This window comes from Chiloscyllium punctatum, chromosome 7 (genome assembly GCF_047496795.1).
Source record: "Chiloscyllium punctatum isolate Juve2018m chromosome 7, sChiPun1.3, whole genome shotgun sequence".
Lineage (NCBI taxonomy): Eukaryota > Metazoa > Chordata > Chondrichthyes > Orectolobiformes > Hemiscylliidae > Chiloscyllium > Chiloscyllium punctatum.
In genome coordinates, this window is record NC_092745.1 from 123145301 (window position 1) to 123164151 (window position 18851).

Sequence of the window (18851 nt, forward strand, 5' to 3'; positions counted from 1 at the left end):
TTCACAATATCAGAATTAATGCAGATATTTTAGAGGATAGAGAGGTTCGAAGAGACTAGAGATAGGTAAAAGCGAGAACATTAGGATTTGAAAACAAGGTTTGGAATAAAAAAGTCCAGCTGTTGCTTAACTGGAAGTTAGTGTAAGTCAATGAACACAGGTGGCTTTTGCCAGAAACATCGATTTTACTGCTCCTCTGATGCTGCCTGAACTGCTGTGCTCTTCCAGCACCACTAATCCAGAATCTGGTTTCCAGCATCTGCAGTCATTGTTTTTACCCAATGAACACAGGGGTCATGGGTGAAAGAGACTTCCTGTAAGAAAGATGCTGCACAACTGGGTTTAAAATAACCTCAAATTTAAGAGGGGTAGAATATGGGAGGGTGATCATTAGTGCATTTGGAATGGTTAAGCTAAAAGCAGTAAAAGACACAAATGAGACTTTCAGCAACTAATTAATTGAATCTAGGGGTGTAATGAAGGTTGAAGTAGATGATCTTAAATGGTGCTGTGAATATGGAGTCAGAAGTTCATCTCAACTTCAAGATACGACACTAAGCCTGCAAACAGACTGGTTCAGCGCCCAGATGATGGTAGAGAGAGGAGCTTGCTGCAGAATGGCTGCAACAAATTTACATTCCACTAGTTGTGACTTAGGAAGTCGAGACAAGAATACCTAATTGTAATTGGAGGTAGGAACTCACGACTGCAATTTAAAGGACCTCCATTCAACACTCAAAAATTGGCATCCATAAGCGGCAGGGCCTGGTCGGCAGGACACAATTAGTGCTTGAGCATGTGATCTACTTTGATGAGAGGCTAATACTGTAGTATTCTGGATTAGTGGTGCTGGAAGAGCACAGCAGTTCAGGCAGCATCCAAGTAGCTTCGAAATCAACATTTCGGGCAAAAGTGTGCCATTTTGACCAGAATTAAAATGAACAAATAGGACATAAGTGGAACATTTTAAACGAGAAAATAAGAACAGAAAAAAAAAACAGTTTGTTGCACAAAAGGTTTGAGAGAATGTGGACTACACTGGGCCAAAGGGCCAATCAGAAATTAACGTTGGTTTAAATGGGAGATCACTTGGAGAAGACAGACAAAAAAACTAGGATTAAGCCAAGAAAAGCTGCTGCTGTGGTCCAACAGCTTTAATATGACCACATAACATGCGGCCCAATGGTTCGAAGATGGCACTGGCAAGGGAGGTAGGTTTGGGCTCATCAGATCCTGTTCGCTCCAGGCTAGTGGCATTGTTTTCTCAATGTACTTTTCATCTTTTTTCTCTCTCTTCTTTGTCTCTTCAAGACTGGGGCAGTGGTGGTGAAGCCCAGAGCCTGGATTCGTGGCAGAGCCCAGAGCAAGGACTCCTGGCGGTGGCGGTACCCGGAACGAGATCTTCTGGCCATACTAGGCCCAGAGTCTGGACTCTTGGTGGCGTCAGCAGTACAGCCAGGGTGCCCGGGGGCATGAGCACCATTGTTGCTGTTCCTGGAGTGGGACTCCTTGAGGACTGGAACACCTTGCAGAGATCTCACAGAAGCTGTGCTTGAGGCCCCAGTTTGAACAGAAGGTGAACTCTTAAGTAATTTCTTTTTATCCTGATTATAACTCAAAATGGTGGCTGATTGTGGTGACAAATCAGTTTGCACAGTATCTTCAAGATATATGTGACAACGAATCATTCACTCATACAACTGCCTACTCATCGATGAAGACCGATTGAACTCGCTGATAGAAAACCAATCAAGTTTATGTCACAGTTATTTTAAACAAATAGAAATGGGGTGATTTAATAATTTTAAGGCAAAGTTAAATCAACACCCTTGTTGGTCACAAATCTAAAATTATTAGGGGAAGCAGAAATACGCATTAAAGCATGATCTTGTTAAATGGTAGAGGAGGCTAAAAAGGCTTAATGCCCTACACCTACTCCTAATGGGTTCTTGCAAGATTATTTTAATACATTCATGAGATCTAGGTGTCACTGGCTGGGCCAGCATTTATTGACCAAGCAGGTTGCCACTGAGAAAATGGTGGACTGCATTCTTGAACCACTGCAGTCCATTTGGTTTAGACAGACTCACAATGCCATTAATGATTTGGAGATGCCGGTGTTTGACTGGGGTGTACAAAGTTAAAAATCACACACCACCAGGTTATAGTCCAACAGGTTTAATTGGAAGCACACTAGCTTTCAGAGCGACGCTCCTTCATCAGGTGATTGTCCTGATCACCTGATGTCCTGACAATCACCTAATGAAGGAGCGTCGCTCCGAAAGCTAGTGTGCTTCCAATTAAACCTGTTGGACTATAACCTGGTGTTGTGTGATTTTTAACCTAATGCTATTAATAATTGAATCCTACAGTCCTCCCTTGGCTGATGAATCAGTACTCTTCCATGTTGAACAACACTTGGAGGAAGCATGGAGGGTCGCAATGGCGCACAATGTACTCTGGGTGGGGGATTTCAACATCCATCAAGAGTGGCTCAGCAGCAGCACTATTGATCAAGTTGGTTGTGTCCGACAGGACATAATTGCTAGACTGGGTCTGCGGCAGGTGGTGAGGGAACTAACATAGAACAATACAGTGCAGAACAGGCTCTTTGGCCCTCGATGTTGCGCCGAGCTGTGAAGTACTCTCAGCTCGTCCCCCTACACTATCCCAAAATCATCCATGTGCTTATCGAAAGACTGTTTAAATCTCCCTAATGGGGCTGAGTTGACTATCTTAGCAGGTAGGGCATTCCACACTCTGACCACACTCTGCGTAAAGAACCTGCCTCTGACATCTGTCTTAAATCTATCACCCCTCAATTTGTAGTTATGCTCCCTCGTACATGCTGATGTCATCATCCAAGGAAAAGGACTTTCACTGTCTACCCTATCTAATCCTCTGATCATCTTGTGTATCTCTATCAAATCCCCTCTTAGCCTTCTTCTTGCCAATGAGAACAGGTTCAAGTCTCTCCGAAAGCTAGTGTACTTCCAAGGTCTTATGAGGTCTTTCCTCATAAGACCTTCCCTCCAAACCAGGCAACCTCCTGGTAAATCTCCTCTGCACCTTTTCCAATGCTTCCACATCCTTCCCAAAATATGGGGACCAGAACTGTACACAATATTCCAAGTGTGGCAGCACCAGCATTTTCTATAGTTGCAGCATGATATTCCGGCTCCGGAACTCAATACCTCTACGAATGAAACCTAACACACCGTGTGCCTTCTTAACAGCACTATCCTCCTGGGTAGCAACTTTCAGGGATCGATGTACATGGACTCCCCGATCCCTCTGCACACCCACACTACCAAGAATCTTTCCATCGACCCAATACTCTACCTTCCTGTTATTCTTCCCAAAGTGCGTCACCTCACATTTAGCTGCACTGAACTCCATTTGCCACCACTCAGCCCAATTCTGCAGTTTATCCCCCTGCAACCTGTAACATTCTTCCACACTGTCCACCTTAGTGTCATCTGCAAATTTATTAATGCATCCACCTATGCCTGCATCTACGTCATTTATAAAAATGACAATCAGCAGTGGTCCCAAAACAGATCCTTGTGTAACCAGACTCCAGACGGAATATTTTCCATCAACCACCACTCGCTGCCTTCTTTCAGAAAGCCAGTTTCCAATCCAAACTGCTAAATCATCCTCGATTCCATGCCTTTGCATTTTCTCCAACAGCCTAACAATAAAAGGAAATAACATACTTGACCTCATCCTTAGCAATCTGCAGACTGCAGATACATCTGTCCATGACAATATCAGTAAGAGTAACCATCATGGAGTCCTTGTGGAGAGAAGTCCTGAATTCACATGAAGAATACCCTCCATTGTGCTTGTGGCACTATCACTGTGCTAAATGGGGTAGATAGCCAGTCCAGCAACTCAAGACCGGGCATCCACGAGGTGTCGTGGCCATCAAAAACAGCAATGTTGTACTCCTGCAGTACCTGCAACCCTCATAGCCTGGCAGATCCCCAACTCAACCATTACCATCAAGCCAAGGGATCAACCCTGGTTAAATGGAGAGTGCATGACGGCCTGCCAGGAGCATCACCAGACAAACCTGAAAATGAGGTGTCAGCCTGGTGAAGCTACCAAACAGGACTACTTGCATGCCAAACAGCATAAGTAGCAAGTGATAGACACAGCTAAACAATCATACAACCAATGGTGCAGATCTAAGCGCTGTAGGCCTGCCACATCTAGTCGTGAATGGTAGATGAGGCAGCTCCACAAACCTCCCCATCCTCAATGATGGGGTAGCCTAACACAGTGTAAACGATAGCTCTCATGAAGAGTCATCTAGACTCAAAATGTTACCTTACTCTCTCTCCATGGAAGCTGCCTGACTCACTGGGACTTCTAGCATTTTCTGTTTTCAAAGCCAAGGCTGAAGCATTCAGACAGAACTGCTGAGTCTTTGATGCATCTCAGCCTTCTCCAGTGGTCCCCAGCATCACAGATACCAGTCTTCTGCCAATTCTAGTCACTCCAGGTGATATCAAGAAATGGGTGAAGACACTGGATACTTTTTATTGTTTTTCACTTATTCATGGGATGAAGACACTTCTGGCTAGGCCAACATTTATGGACCATCCCTATTTGCCTAGAGGGCAGTTCAGAGTCAACCACATTGCTGTCGATCTGGAGTCACATGTACACCAGACCAGGTAAGGATAACAGTTTCCTTGCCTAAAAAAAAAGGACATTATAGTGAACCAGATGGGTTTTTCCTGACAACAAAGGTTCATGGTCATCATTAGTGTTTTTATTCAAGATTTTAACTGTATTTAAATTCCACCCTTAGCTGTGGTGGGATTCGGAGTGCCCAGAAATACCTGGGTCTCAGGATTAGTAGTCCATAATAAGACCATTAGGCCACCACCTCTCCTATGATACTGCGAAGGCTATGGGTTCAGACAACATTCCGGTAATAGTACTTCAGAACATGCCACTCCCCTAGCCAAGCTGTTCCAGTACAAATATAACTCTGGCATCTACCTGACAAAGTTGAAAATTGCCTATTCGCACACACTGTACATAAAAAGCAGGACAAACCCAACCTGGCCAGTTATCACCCCATCAGTCTACTCTTAATGATTGGTAAAGTGATGGAGGGTGTCATCAACAGTGCTATCGAGCAACATCTGCTCAGTGATGCCCAGTCTGGTTTCCACAAGGGCCACTCAATTCCTGACTTCAATATAGCCTTTGTTCAAACATGGACAAAAGAGTTGAATTCCAAAGGTGACACAAGAGTGACAGTCCTGAGCATGGCATTAGGCCGAGCATGGCATAATAGAGCCCTAGCAAAATTGGAATCAATGGTTATCAGTGGCAAATTGTCTGCTGGTTGGAGTCATACCTCGCACATAGGAAAATGGTTGTGGATTTTGGAGGTCCATCATCTCTTCTGCAGAACATCTCTGCAAGAGGTCCTCAGGGGAGTGTCTTAGGCTCAAACATCTTCAGGTGCTTCCTTATATGACCTTTCCTCCATCAAAGGGTCAGAAGTGGGGATGTTTGCTGACAATTGCACAAAGTTCAACAACATTCACTTCTGCTCAGATACCAAACCAGTCCATGTTCAAATGCAGCAAGGTCTGGACAATATCCAAGCTTGGGCTGAGAAGTGGCAATTAACATTCACACAAATGCCAGATAAATGACTCTCACCAATAAGAGACAATTGAATCACTATCCCTTGACATTCAATGGTGCTGCCATCACTAAATCCCCCGCGATGAAAATCCTGCAGGTCACCATTGGTCAGAAACTCAATTGGACTCACCACATAAACACAGTGGCTACAAAAGCAGATTAGAGGCTATGAATACTGCAGCAAGTAACACACTTGCTGACTCTCCAAAGTCTGTCCACCATCTACAAGGCATAAATCATGAATGTGATGGAATACTTCCCACTTACCTGGATTGGTACAGCTCCAACAACATTCAAGAAGCTTGACACCATCCAGGAGAAAGCAGCCCAATTGCTTATCCACAAAAATCCACTCCCTCCAGCACGGATGCGGAGTTGCAGCAGTATGTACAACTGACAAGATGCACTGCAGAAATTCATCAAAGATCCTTAGACAGCACCTTTCAAATCCGTGACCAGGGGCACAGATACATTAGGAACATCATCACCTTCAAGTTCCCCTCCAAGCCACTCATCTTTCCAAGTTGGAAATATATCACTGTTCCTTCTCAGTCGCGAGGGAGGGAATTCCAGAATTCGGCCTCAATGCCATGGTGGGTCAGCCCACAGCAGGCGTACTGCAGGAATTCAAGAAAGCAGCGCACCACCACCTTCTTAAGAGCAACTAGAGATGGGCAATAAATGCTGGTCAGCCAATACACCCACATCTCAAAAAAAAATTGATTTTGCCAGCCACAATATCAGGTTGGCAAGTGGTTTGGAGGTGAACTTGCACGTGTGTTTATGGCATTCCCATGCACCTGCCTCTTTTGTCTAAATCAAAGCAGTCATGGGTTTGGAAGGTGCTTGTGAAGGAGGCTTGGTTAATGTTTGCAGATCAGCAGCTGTAGATCACAACAGATTTGACATAACATGCATCCAGAAATGGAAATTGCAAATCACATTCTATCTTCAATAATCCAGCTCTCAGGACAAATAATGGCACCTGTTCCTAATGTCAAGACTTAACTGGGAAAATGCACTGATAACAGAGCCCCACTGTTCCACAAACCATCACAAAATATGGAAAATACCAATGAGACCACAACAATGATTAATTTACTTGACTGATTGCTATTTAGGATAAAACAATTCACACCAGGATTCATCATTAACCTAAAATGACTACTTATTGGAAGCACATTTTATTTTAACAAATAAGAAAAAAAGGATTGATAATCTCTACTATGCAACTCAAAATATACCCATTAAAGACCCCAAATACACACACATTAATTCACAATTACGGACAGTTTGAGATATTATGGGTGTAAAAAATATAGACAGGGAATAAAACTTCGTACATCACAAGTCCAGGTCACAAGAGTAGTAAATTGTGTCTCAGTTAGTTTTGATGACACACTGTTGACTATAAAGTGATTGTTCTTCTTCATTTCAATAATCGATTGGGTGGATTCAGGTCTTTTCTTAGAATTCTTTTAGGCTTCCCTGGTTTTCTCACCCACATGAAGCAAGATGTTTTCAATTCACAGGCTCTGGATGTCTCTGGCTTTTCTGAACTTAGAGTTTAGGAAATTGCTGCTGAACCAATCGGAGGGCAGTCCTTCATGAACTGAAAAATTCTTGGTGCCTTTGACTCAATTAAATACCAATCTTGCTGGAAGAGCAACAATTCCTTGCACAACTAAAAATGGCCACAACATGACTTCTCCAAGTTGTAAAACACTTCTGGTATTTTAGTTATATGTCATTCCAACTTCTATTCCATCTTATAGTTGAAAAAGGAAAATATTTGCTCCTTTATATTGCAATTGTACCGCTTAGCTTGGAACATCTAAATGTTTGGAGATAGTGAAGGGAATAGTGTCCACACTTCCAAAATATTGACTGGGAAGTGAACAAAAGTGCCCAGAAAATAAAAGTGATCCTTGTAAACGTTTTAAAATACAATATCTACCTTACATTTATTTTGCATATCCCATGTTCAGAAAACAACTCAATGTGCTTCACAAGAACAAATCCAAGAAAAATAAACACAGTCAAAGAGAAAAATATTAGGACAGCTGATTAAAAGCTTGGTCAACAGTATAAGTTTTTAATAACATCTTAGAAGAGTGAAAGGCGGAGCTTTTAGGGAGGGAATTTCAGAAGTTAAAGCCAAGACAGTAAAACGCATGGCACCAAGAGGAGGGACAAAAGTGATTGAAGCTGCACAAGAGGCCAGAGTTGGAGGAATGCAGCATTCTGACAGATTGGGAAGGGCAAAGCAATTATACACTGGAGGGATAAATGAAAGGAGTGAGTAGTAGTGATGTTATGGAGGGGTATCACATTTCAGCTAAAGTCAGATTGTGAAGTTGACTGCATGATGAGAGTTTGGAATCCCTCAACATTGACGCTTATACAGAAGTGTAAGTCTACCCTTTGCTCACGAAATTAAGCTGAAAAAATGTGCAGTATCCTGTGAATGTTCGCCATCATTAATGTTTTACAAAGTTTAGATTCCTCAGCACCTCTCATTTCAGGAGTCAGAACAAGATTATAGCTGAATTGACCTCCCTAAGTACCAAACATTAAGCATTGAATCTGCAACATATCGACTTCTGAAAAATCTACTGTTTATAATGCCAGTGACACATTGTAAATATACAAGCTTCCTCCCAGAGCTGACTAGGTGAAACACCTGCATGTTACTCAGTAATACCTAGATTCGCGTTCTGATCTATGCTGAGGACAGATGCAATGACAATATTAGAACGCCCATTTGTGGAATTATCTTCCCCAGTTATCTTATCGATTGACAGAGCAAGCATGAGGGCTCAAGCAACCCATGTCCCATTTTCCCACAATTTCTAATCTTCCTTTCTATCAAGCAATCCACTATTGACCGACACACTCTCCCGGCAGCCAAGTGAACGAAGTGCCAGAGATCTGCTGACACCCCATAGATATGTACCTCAAAATGAATCAGCATATCTAACTGAGATGGGTGGAGCAGAAAGAATTAGGAAGTGTACAATAATCTGATAATAATAACCGAAGCAGCATCTGCTTATGAATAACATCCTCTGTGAGATCTGTAGAATATTTCTTCCTTGTTGCTATTAAACGCTATCAATTTTGGACATTCAATCTCCACCTCTGTTCATTTCCAATAGTTCACAGCTACACACAGACCAGGTACTGAGCCTGCCATTCCTCACACAAACACGTAGACTTTTAACACCCAGACTTGTCACCAAGTCACCTCTGAAACTCTCAATCGCCACTACTGTATGTAGAAGGACAGCAGAGATGCAGGATTAGACAGGATATAACAGACATAGAAACAGACCAATTAGCCCAACCAACCCATGCCAGTGTTTAATTATTGAGTCCTCATCCCTCTTTCCACGGTTAAGATTGTAACCCTTCTTCCTCATTTGTCTAGTTTCCCCCTAAATGCAGCCACACTTTCAACTGCTCCCTATGCTGATAGTTTCCACATTCTTCACCACATGCTCAAAGTCATCACCACACTCCATCTTGGAAACACTGTCACTGGATCAAAATTCTGGAGCTCCCTGCCTGACAGAACTGCAAGAGTGCTTTTGTCATATAGCCGACTGCAGCAATTCAAGAAAGCATCAATTCAGCCTCCATACATTGAGGTTTAAAACAATGAAAGAAGATCTACTTGAAACATGTAGAATTCTAATTGGGCTAGACAGACAATGCAGGGAGAATGTTTCTCTTGGTTAGTGAGTCTAGAAGAAAGTGAGGACTGCAGATGCTTGAGATCAGAGCTGAAAATGTGTTGCTGGAAAAGCACAGCAGGTCAGGCAGCATCCAAGGAACAGGAGAATCGACGTTTCGGGCATGAGCCCTTCTTCAGGAATGAGGAAAGGGTGCCAAGCAGGCTAAGATAAAAGGTAGGGAGGAGGGACTTGGGGGAGGGGCATTGGAAATGCGATAGGTGGAAGGAGGTTAAGGTTGTGAGGGTGATAGGCCAGGGTGGGGGTGGAGAGGTCAGGAAGGTGGTGCTGAGTTCGAGGGTTGGGACTGAGACAAGGTGGTGTTGGGGGGGGGGGGTGGGAAGGGAAATGAGGAAACTGGAGAAATTTGAGTTCATCCCTTGTGGTTGGAGGGTTCCTAGGCGGAAGATGAGGCACTCTTCCTCCAGCCGTCGTGTTGCTATGGTCTGGCGATGGAGGAGTCCAAGGACCTGCATGTCCTTGGTGGAGTGGGAGGGGGAGTTGAAGTGTTGAGCCACGGGGTGGTTGGATTGGTTGGTCTGGTGTCCCAGAGGTGTTCTCTGAAACGTTTCGCAAGTAGGCGGCCTGTCTCCCCAATATAGAGGAGGCCACATCGGGTGCAGTGGATGCAGAAAATGATGTGTGTGGAGGTGCAGGTGAATTTGTGGCAGATATGGAAGGATCCCTTGGGGCCTTGGAGGGAAGTAAGGGGGGAGGTGTGGGCGCAAGTTTTGCATTTCTTGCGGTTGCAGGGGAAGGTGCCGGGAGTGGAGGTTGGGTTGGTGGGGGGTGTGGACCTGACAAGGGAGTCACGGAGGGAGCAGCCTTTTCGGAACGCTGATAGGGGAGGGGAGGGAAATATATCCCTGGTGGTGGGGTCCGTTTGGAGGTGGTGGAAACGACGATGGATGATATGATGTATATGGAGATTGGTGGGGTGGTAGATGAGGACCAGTGGGGTTCTGTCCTGGATGGTGATTGGAGGGGCAGGGCTCAAGGGCGGAGGAGTGGGAAGTGGAGGAGATGCGGTGGAGAGCATCGTCGATCACGTCTGGGGGAAAATTGCGGTCTTTGAAGAAGGAGGCCATCTGGGTTGTTTGGTATTGGAACTGGTCCTCCTGGGAGCAGATGCGGCGGAGACAAAGGAATTGGGAATATGGGATGGTGAGGGGGCAGGGTGGGAGGAGGTGTAGTCTAGGTAGCTGTGGGAGTCGGTTGGTTTATAGCAAAGTTTATAGTCGGTTTCCTATAAACCAACTGAGTCCCACAGCTACCTAGCCTACACCTCCTCCCATCCTGCTCCCTGTAAAAATGCCATCCCACCCCCACTCCGGCCTATCACCCTCACCTTAACCTCTTTCCACCTATTGCATTTCCAACGCCCCTCCCCCAAGTCCCTCCTCCCTACCTTTTATCTTAGCCTGCTTGGCACACTCTGCTCATTCCTGAAGAAGGGCTTATGCCCGAAACGTCGATTCTCCTGCTCCTTGGATGCTGCCTGACCTGCTGCGCTTTTCCAGCGACACTTTTTCAGCTTAGAGAGAGTCTCGAACCAGGGTCACAGTCTCAAGGTAGATTATGAGTTGATGAAATGTGGAGCTGGAAAAGGCACCGCAGGTCAAGCAGCATCAGAAGAGCAGGAGAGTCAACATTTTGGTCAGGACTCTTCACCCTGATTAAGGATGCTGTGATGCTCTGACGCCGCTTGACCTGCTGTGCCTTTTCCAGTTCCACATTTTATTGACTCTGACTTTCCAGCATCTGCTGTCCTCACTATCCGCAAGGTAGATCATTCATGACTAAGATGCGCAAACATTTCTTCACACAGAGTTGGCTTGTGGAATTCTCTGGGCCAGGTGCTGGCAGGTGGGACCAGATTGGGTTGGGCTATCTGCTCGGCATGGGCAAGTTAGACCGAAGGGTCTGTTTCCGTGCTGTACATCTCTATGACTCTAAAAGGCTGTGGAGGCAAGTCTCTTGAGTGTATCGATTATTGAGATTGATTAATGTTTAGATATTAAAAGCATTAAGGGTAATGCAGAGAAAACAGGAATATAAGGTTGAGATAGAGGATCAGATGAATAACAGAAGAGTCAAAGGGGCAAATGGCCTGGTCCAGCTCCTGGTTTGTGTTTTCTATGTTTCACTCAAGAGCAACGAGTGGGGGGGGGGGGGGGGGGGAAGAAGCAAACCACACAAGAGAAAAATCACTCACTTTGCCAGGGTGCCTACAGACCTACAGCCAACCAATAATTAATACCTCCCAATGTATTATGCATACTCAGCCTTGCAGGGGCAACCTGTATTTTAGGGCATATCAACCTGTTGAAGTGACAACTGCAAAACGATAGGGTGGGAGAGGGAAGAGCCTGATGACAAGGGTGAGGATTTGATGGCCAGAGTAGGAGGAGGGAGAGGGGAGGATGAGGAAGGTTGATGAAGGGGGAGGGTGGACCAGGGGGAGGGAGGGGATGACCTGGGACGGGTGGAGATCGAGGGTTTGGGCACAAGGGGCTCGGGTTTGTAGGTAACCAGAGGATGGGGACAGTCGGTTTTTGAGCTATCCCGCGGGGCCCTGACTCCCGGCTTGAGCCGCACCCACAGCGGGGCCTAGACAAGGCGGGCACTGCCGCCCCCTATCCCCGGGCCTACACCGAGACTCCAGAGCCGCCGGCCCGACGCCCCCCCCCCCCCCGCCGCCTCAGGACGGACACACACGAGAAACAGGCCTGCCACACGCAAGGGCAGTCTGCACTCCAGCTCCGGTTCTCACTTACCACCCCCCGTTCCCCGGTGCTCGATCCCCGATCTCACTCAACTCGCCATCCGCCACTGACTCACACCCGCCCCCAGCCGAGCGGCTCCTGTCAATCAGAAAACCCCGCCCCCAAACGTGCGATTCCTGTCAATCAGGAAACCACGCCCCCAAACGTGCGGCTCCTATCAGTCAACAGACCTCGCCCCCAAACGTGCGGCTCCTGAGAATCAGCAAACCCCGCCCCCTAACGTGCGGCTCCTGTCAATCAGCAAACCCCGCCCCCAAACGTGCGGCTCCTATCAGTCAACAAACCCCGCCCCCAAACGTGCGGCTCTTCTCAGTCAACAGACCCCGCCCCCAAACGTGCGGCTCCTGTCAATCAGCAAACCTCGCCCCCAAACGTGCGGCTCCTATCAAGCTGCAAACCTCGCCCCCAAACGTCAGGCACCTGTCAATCAGTAAACCCAGCCCCCAAATGTGCGGCTCCTGCCAATCACCAGACCCCGCCCCAAGCCGCGCGGACCCTGCCATGCACCAGACACACGTCCCATCCGTGAGGCGCCTGTCAATCAGCGAACCCCGCCCCCGGCCGCGCAAACCCTGCCAATCACCTGACCCCGCCCCCAGCCTTGTGGCGCCTGTCAATCGCCTGACCCCGCCTTCAAACGAGAGGCGCCTGTCAATCGCCTGACACCTCCAGCAGCGCGGCTCCTGTCAATCACCAGACCCCGCCCCCAGCCGATCGGCTTCCATCAGTCACCAAACCCCGCCTCCCAACCGGGCGGCCCCTGTCAATCACCAGACCCCGCCCCGCCCCTGTCAATCTCCAGGCCCGCCCCTCTGGACCCCAAATGTCTATCACTGAGATAAGAAGCTGCAATAAAGTCAAAATACTGTGGGTGCTGTTACAAATACAGAGAATGCTGGAGAAAGTCAGCAGTCAATCACTATGATTCCCAACTCGAAATGTTAACTGTTTTTCTCTCTCCACAGATGCTCAGTATCTCCAGGATGTTTTTATTAACTTTCCTACTGCAATGCAGACTGGGCATGGTGCAAAGTAAGACGGCATGGTGGCACAGTGGTTAGCACTGCTGCCTCACAGCGCCAGAGACCTGGGTTCAATTCCTGACTCAGGCGATGACTGTGTGGAGTTTGCACATTCTCCCCGTGTGCGTGGGTTTCCTCCGGGTGCTCCGGTTTCCTCCCACAGTCCAAAGATGTGCAGGTCAGGTGAATTGGCCATGCTAAATTGCCCGTAGTGTTAGGTAAAGGGGTAAATGTAGGGGAATGGGTGGGTTGCGGGTCGGTGTGGACTTGTTGGGCCGAAAGGGCCTGTTTCCACACTGTAAGTAATCTAATCTAAGACCATGAGATGTTGGTGCGAAAGTAGACAAGTCTGCTTCGCCACTCAATGAGATTATGACTGATCCGATAATCCTCAACTCTACTTTCCTGCTTTTTCCCCTTAACTCTTGACTCCCTTACTGATTTAAAAATCTGTTTATCTCAGCTTTTAATACACTTTAGCAGATCTAGCCTCTACAGTCCTCTGTGGTAAAAATAATCCACAGGTTCACTGAGCTCTGAGCGAGAAAGATATTCAGGTATTCAAGTTTTTGGCCCAATTGGAATCTTTTCTGGGATGGAAAAGACCTGTTCAAAATGGATGCACTTAACTTGAACTGGAAAGGCACCAATATCTTAACAGAGATTTCCTAGTTAAGGGGGACTTCAGATTGCTGAGAGTGGTGGGTGGAAGGAATTCTAAGTAGTAGTGTCTGTAGAAAGATTGATGAAGAAGGTTCTGAAAGTGAAAAGAGCAGGTCAATTACAAAAGAAAGACAAGAGCAAGTCAGAGTCTGTAGTAACTCTGAAGAACAAAATTGCAAATAATCCAATGTAAGGGTCTTACAGTAAAGCTGATGAACTCAACATGTTTAGGAACATGGGATTGAGATGTCATATTACAGAAACTTGGCTAAGGGCTGGCAGCTTAATATTCCGGATTTTAGATGCTTTGGGAAGGATAGGAAGGTAGGCAAGAGTGGTATTTTTGATTAAAGAATACATAATTGCTGTAACTAGAGAAGCTATTTCTGAAAATTGTTAAGTGAAAATATATGGGTAGAAATTAAAATAACAAAGGAAAGATCACCTTGATAGGATTGTACTATCACTCCCCCTCCCCCACCCTCCAATAGTCATAAGGAAATTGAAAAACAAACATGTAGATGGCCAAATGTTTTGCACAGAGTTGTGTTTTCATTTTGGGGAGCTCTGGAGAAGTTTTTTTTAATCTGAGGAATTTATTTAAGATGTGTCATTTTAATTCAGTTAAGTGGTTGATGTTATTTAAGATTTATATACTTGTTACTTTTTTTGCTTTTTAAGTTTACTTTCTATAGGTGCTGAAATAGAGTTTATTTTATATAGAAGGTGTTATTGAAAGTTGCTTTTTTAAAGCTTTATTTTATTGAGGACATATAAGCAGGAACAGAGTCTGATGGCCAGTAGATTTCGAAGGGTGATTGCACAGCAGGATCAGTCAGGGAGATGCGTGACTGTCAATGAAAAGTAATAAGTTAGTTCAATAGTCTCTGGTGACTATTCCTCAAAGGGTCATAGAGATGTACAGCATGGAAATGGACCCTTTGGTCCACCTCGTCCATGCCGACCAGATATCCCAACCCAATCTAGTTCCACATGCCAGTACCTGGTCCATATCCCTCCAAACCCTTCCTATTCATATAGCCATCCATATGCCTTTTAAATGTTACAATTGTACCAGCCTCAACTAGTTCCTCTGGGCAGCACGTACCATGAAACCTCTGCATGAAAACGTTGCTCCTCAGGTCTCTTTTATATCTTTCCCCTCTCACCCTAAACCTGTGCCATCTAGTTCTAGACTCCCCCACCCCAGGGAAGAGACTTTGTCTATTTATCCTATTCATGCCCCTCATGATTTTATAAACCCCTTTAAAGGTCACCCCTCAGCCTCCGATGCTCCAGGGAAAACAGTCCTAGCCTATTCAACCCCTCTCTATAGGTCAAATCCTCCAACCCTGGCAACATTCTTGTAAATCGTTTCTGAACCCTTTCAAGTTTCCCAACATCTTTCCAATAAGAAGGAGACCAGAATTGCATGCAATATTCCAAAAGTGGCCTACTCAATGTCCTGTAAGCTGCAACATGATCTCCCAACTCCTGTACTCAACACTCTGACCAATTAAGAAAAGCATACCAAACGCCTTCTTCACTATCCTATCTACCTGCGACTCCACTTTCAAGGAGCCTTGAATTTGCACTCCATGGTCTCTTTGTTCAGTTTCATTGCCTCTAATAGTCTCTCCAAGTGATCCATTTGATCTGAAATGATCCGCAATCAATGGAATTTATTGCAGATATATTCCTCAGTAACACATAAACTCTCCCTAAACTCCCACAAGAAGAGCATGTTACTCTACTAAAGGCCATTTTTGCTTCTTCCAATATACAGACCCAGAAAATAGCACTGAATGATTCCTCTACAAAACACTACTCCAAGCTAACTTAATATTTATGGCTTATATTTTTAAGTTTAATCAAGAGACATATTTCAGTAAAACATATAATCAAGAAAGAACCCACTCTACTCACTTCTGCAGACAAATTGTAAGGCCACATTTAAAAATATTCACTTATCTGTTTCTGTGCTGTGACCTCTCCCAAACAAATTCCTCCTAGATTAGTTGTGAATTTCACTGTTTGTTAATTTTACCAGATGCACTCCCATATGTGTATTCAAAAAGCAAAGGCAGTAACTGTGCAGGTTCACTGCTAGGTCAATTAGCAGTTTGGATTTCTCACTCTCTCTCTGTCCTGCACTGACCTCACCAGGTGCTACATTTGTCAGTCAGTTCCTCTCCCTTTTAAAACTGCTGTTGTTTTGACGTTTTTTTCTCCAAAGTTCCAAAACAATGCAACAGTATATAAAACAGTAATTGCTGCCCCTTGAATTCGAGGAAATCACCTCCAGCACCTAAAATACCTCAAAAAAGGAGCAGCTGTTACAGCCAGAAATTTTTCCCATCCTTTGTGTGTACTGTTAAAATGAATAGTCTCTCCGAGAAAGACAGAACAGACAGTCAGTTATTGGGCATTAGGAATGATTCTTATGTTAGGCAGCGTTTGACAAAATTTAAAAGAAGAATTGTTATAAAGGACTCTCCTGACAGGGGCACAGAGAGAAGATTCTATGGCAGTGAGTGTAAATCTAGGATGGTATTTTGCTTTTGTAGTGCTAGGATTAAGGACGTCTCTAAACATCTCAAGGGTATTGTTAAAAGTGAGCTTGAGAAGCCAGAAATTATTATACACATTGGTAAGAATGGCATTTTTAGGGAAAAGAATAAAGCTTTATGGATTGAATTTAAGAGGTTAGGTAGAAGATTAAAAAATAGAACCTTAAAAGTAATCTCTGATTTACTCCCAATGCCAAACTCAAATGAGGGAAGGGACAAAAGGATGAAGGAGTTAAATGAACAGTTGGTCGATCTCAGATATATGTAAGCATAATACGGTTGTAATAGTGGGGGATTTCATCTTCTAAGCATTGACAGGGGATACCATAACATCAAAGGTTTGAATAGTGCAAAATTTGTCAAATGTGTTCAAGAAAATTTTCTTTATCAATATGTGGTTGCCCCTAATAGAGAAGGAGCAAAACTAGACCTTTTTTGGGCAATAAGGCAGGCCAGGTGACTGAAGTAAGAGTGGAGACAAACTTTAGGTCTTGCAATCATAATTCGATTAGGTTTGAAATTGTTATGGAAAAGGATAATTTTTACATTTTTAAAATTTTAAAACTGTTTCATTGGAGAAAGGCAAATTTTAATGGTATAGGAAAAAACTTTCAAAAGTTGATTGGAGTAGATTGCTGGCAAGTAAAAGGGTGTCTGACAAGTGGGAAGTGTTCAAGAGTGTGATGATGAGGGTTCAGAGGCATTATGTTCCTGTTAGAATGAAGGCTAAGGTTGGTAAGATTAAAGAACAATGGATGAATGAAGATATTGAAGCTCTCGTCAAGAGTAAAAGAGAATCTTATTTTAGATATTGACAACTTGGTTCAAATTACTCTCTTATAGAGTCATAGAGTCATAGAGATGTACAGCATGAAATCAGACCCTTCGGTCCAACCTGTCCATGCCGACCAGATATCCCAACCTAATCTAGTCCCACCTGCCAGCACCCGACTCATATCCCTCCAAACTCTTCCTATTCATATACCCATCCAAATGCCTCTTAAATGTTGCAATTGTACCAGCCTCCACCACTTCCTCTGGCAGCTCATTCCATGCACGTTCCACTCTCTGCGTGAAAAAGTTGCCCCTTAGGTCTCTTTTATATCTTTCCCCTCTCATCCTAAACCTATGCCCTTTAGTTCTGGACTCCCCAACCCCAGGGAAAAGCCTTTGCCTATTTACCCTATCCATGCCCCTCATAATTTTGTAAACCTCTATAAGGTCACCCCTCAGCCTCCGACGCTCCAGGGAAAACAGCCCCAGTCTGTTCAGCCTCTCCCTGTAGCTCAAATCCTCCAACCCTGGCAACATCCTTGTAAATCTTTTCTGAACCCTTTCAAGTTTCACAATATCTTTCCAGTAGGAAGGAGACCAGAATTGCAGGCAATATTCCAACAGTGGCCTAACCAATGTCCTGTACAGCCGCAACATGACCTCCCAACCCCTGTACCCAATACTCTGACCAATAAAGGAAAGCATACCAAACGCCTTCTTCATTATCCTATCTACCTGCAACTCCACTAAATCAATATAAAGAATGCAGAGGCATTCCTAAGAAGGAAATAAGAAAAGCAAAGAGGGGATATGAGATAGTATTGACAGATAATGTTAGGGATAATCCTAAGAGATTCTACAAGGACATAAAATGTAAGAGGATAATTATAGCGAGGGTAGGGCTTCTTAAAGATCAAGGAGGTCATCTTTGTATTGAACCCCAAGAGATGAGAGGGATACTAAATTAATATTTTGCATCAGTTTTTACTGTGGATAAAGAAATGGAGGCTAGAGAGCGCAGGGAAATAAATACTGATGTTTTTAAAACAGTTCACATTACAGAAGAGGAGATTCGGGAGGTCTCAGAGAATATGAGGTGGATAAGTCTCCAGGACCTGATCTAATGTGTCCCAGAACATTGTGAGAAGTAAGGGAGGAAATTATGAGACTCCTTCCAGAAATGTTTGCATTATCTACAACTACAGGTGAGGTGCCTGATAACTGGAGGGTGACTAATGTTGTACCTTTAATTAAGAAAGGGAAACTATAAACTGTGAATCTGTCTTTGGTTGTGGGTAAGTAATTGGAAGTGATTTTAGGATGGAGTATTTCAAGACTAAGGGACACATTTTTAAGGTGAAAGGAGAGAGATTTAAAAAAAACAAGAGGGGCAAATCATTTACACAGAGGGTGGTTCGTGTGCAGAATGAACTTCCTGTGGAAGTGGTGGATGTGGGTACAATTACAACGTTTAAAAGACATTTGGATAAGGACATCAATAGGAATGGTTTGGAGGGGTATGGGCCAGGAGCAAACAGGTGGGACTAGCTTAGTCTATAGCATGGACTGGTTGGACTAAAGGGTCTGTTACCGTGCTGTCTAACTCTATGACTCAAAGGAATTCCT

General features: G+C 44.6%; 1 protein-coding gene across 2 annotated transcripts in view; it reads right to left on the reverse strand.

The window, feature by feature from the left end:
- Positions 1-12294, reverse strand: part of usp33 (ubiquitin specific peptidase 33) — a 101442-nt gene extending 89148 nt beyond the window's left edge. The window contains exon 1 of one of the 2 annotated variants that reach the window (XM_072574764.1): positions 12188-12294. The gene's annotated coding sequence lies outside the window, so the exon portion shown is untranslated. The remainder of the gene's footprint in view (positions 1-12187) is intronic. The other variant, XM_072574765.1, reaches the window with a different exon arrangement.
- Between the last annotated feature and the right edge of the window lie 6557 nt (positions 12295-18851).